Source organism: Aethalodelphis obliquidens, unplaced genomic scaffold (assembly GCF_003676395.1).
Source record: "Aethalodelphis obliquidens isolate GAN/ISIS:26980383/991018 unplaced genomic scaffold, ASM367639v1 scaffold1, whole genome shotgun sequence".
Taxonomy (NCBI): domain Eukaryota; kingdom Metazoa; phylum Chordata; class Mammalia; order Artiodactyla; family Delphinidae; genus Aethalodelphis; species Aethalodelphis obliquidens.
The window spans coordinates 83,534,955-83,537,379 of record NW_020837945.1 but is presented as its reverse complement, the minus strand read 5'-3'; positions in this window follow the sequence as shown (position 1 = coordinate 83,537,379).

Here is a 2,425-nt window from a genome sequence, read left to right as displayed (position 1 = left end):
GGGTTCAATCCCTGGTGGGGAAACTAAGATCCCACATGCCGCGGGGCAACTAAGCCTGCGCACCACAACTACTGAGCTCTCGAGCCTCAACGAGAGAGCCCATATGTCCTGGAGCCCTTGTGCCACAACTAGAGAGAGAAAACCCACACTCCACAAATAGAGAGAAGCCCATACACCACAACAAAGAGCCAGTGCTGCAAGGAAAGATCCCTCACCCCTCAGCGAAGACCCCGTGTGCCACAACTAAGACCTGACGCAGCCAAATAAATAAAAGAGAAAAAAACCCAAAAAAACTGTGAAAGCTAATGTGAATTAAGGACTTTCAGTGATTAAGATGTGTCAGTGTAGGTTCATCAATTGTAACAAATGTACCACTCTGGTGGGGGATATTAATATTGGGGAGGGGGTATGCATGCGTGGGGGAAGGGGAAAGCTCTACTTTATGCTCAATATTGCTGTAAAAAATAAAGTCTACAAACTTGCAACTAGAAGACTAATAAGTTCTGGAAATCTAATGCACTGCATTAGTGATTATAGTCAACAATACTGTATCATGTACTTTAAAGTTGCTAGGAGAGTAGATCTTAAATGTTCTCATCAAAAAAGAAATATACAGGGATTTCCCTGGTGGTGCAGTGGTTAAGAATCCGCCTGCCAATGCAGGGGACACAGGTTCGAGATCCCACATGCCGCGGAGCAACTAAGCCCATGCGCCACAATTACTGAAGCGCACGCGCCTAGGGCCCATCCTCTGCAACAAGAGAAGTCACCGCAATGAGAAGCCCGCGCACCACAACGAAGAGTATCCCCTGCTCACCACAACTAGAGAAAGCCCGCGCACAGCAACGAAGACCCAATGCAGCCAAAAATAAATAAACAAAGAAAGAAATTATAATTATGTGATGTGAAAGGACTGTTAGCTAATCCTATGGCGGTAATCATATTGCAATATATAAAGGTATCAAATCAACAGGTTGTACAGCTTAAACTTACACAACGCTATGTCAATTATATCTCAATTTTTAAAAATAGCATTATAGAAAAAAATTAAGTCTATCTTAAAATTCTGTAGTTTCAATTATGAGACGATTAAGAGGAGGATTTTTAAAAAATACATGTTTTCACATTTTTGAAAACATTATAAAATTTTGTATTCTTCTTACCCCACACCCTTTTATATCTTAGGACAGCTCCCCTTTCTTCTTCCCCTCAAAAAACTCTGAAGATTAAAGGTCATGAAGGGCTCTTCGCCCTGGAACCCATGAGAGGAAAAGAACCCCACAGAAGGAAACATCCATGGCACACGCAGGCAACCTAAGGAGGCTAAACACAGCATGCCCCTACCCCAGTTGGATCCCAGCCCAAGGGGCGGAGGAAACAGGGACCACACCCCCGCGGGCACGCAGCCTCATTGGCCAATCGCCGCTACTGCAGCTCTGCTCTGTTCTTTGATTGGTTTTAGTGGTGACGCCTCCTCCCGAATGCCTCGCTCGGATTGGCTATTTCTTGGTTCGGACTGGATGGAGACCAGAGGAGGACAAGAGACTTCTATGCGGTATGGAGGGACGATTTGGGTGACATCTGAGACGCAGCCGCACTTCAACAAGCGTCCGGGCTCCAGGAACATGGCGGCGGCCTCTGTGGTGTCGATGCTGCTGGTGGCGACTGAGAGGAACCAGTGGCAGTCATTCCAGAGCCCGCTGCTGCTGCTGCCGCTGCCGCTGCCGAGGCAACGGTGGGTGGTAGGACGGCTGTGTTTCTGCCCAGGGATGGGGGCGTGGGGTGTTGGCCGGCCTGAGCTGTGAAAGAGTTGCGGAGGTACCGGAGGCTCGGTAGAATCTGCTTGTCAGGGGATTCTGCTTTCAGTCCCACCCCTGAGAAGGAGTCCTCCTACACTCAGCCCTTCCCTTTCTTTCCCCTCCCTAGGTTCACTCTTCAGCCCGCCCTTTGCCTTCGTTTTCTCCACTTAGGGGTGGGGGTGGGGGGAAGGGAGCTGGGCCTGCCATCCTCCGTGCTCCCCTACCTATGCGGGCAAGAATAGGGTTGCCAGATTTAGCAATAAAAATACAGAATGCTAGCTAAAATTTAAATTTCAGAAAAACAACACAATTTTTTTTAGTAAAAATATGTCTCTGATATCAAATAAAATTAAAATATAAAACATTATTTTTTATTTGTCTGAAATTTAACTGTGCGTCCTGTTTTTTATCTGGCAATCCTAGGCAAGAATACCATTTATACACCTCCTAACCATTTACAGTGTCCTTTCATAGCACTCCCTGTATGGGGAGTGTTATAATCCGTGTTCCGATGAAACCCAAAAGGTCTAATCCAAGGTTATGCAACCAGTAAGTAATGGGGCCAGGACACTTTAAAACCCAATTTCAGGGCTTCCCTAGTGGCGCAGTGGTTGAGAGTCCGCCTG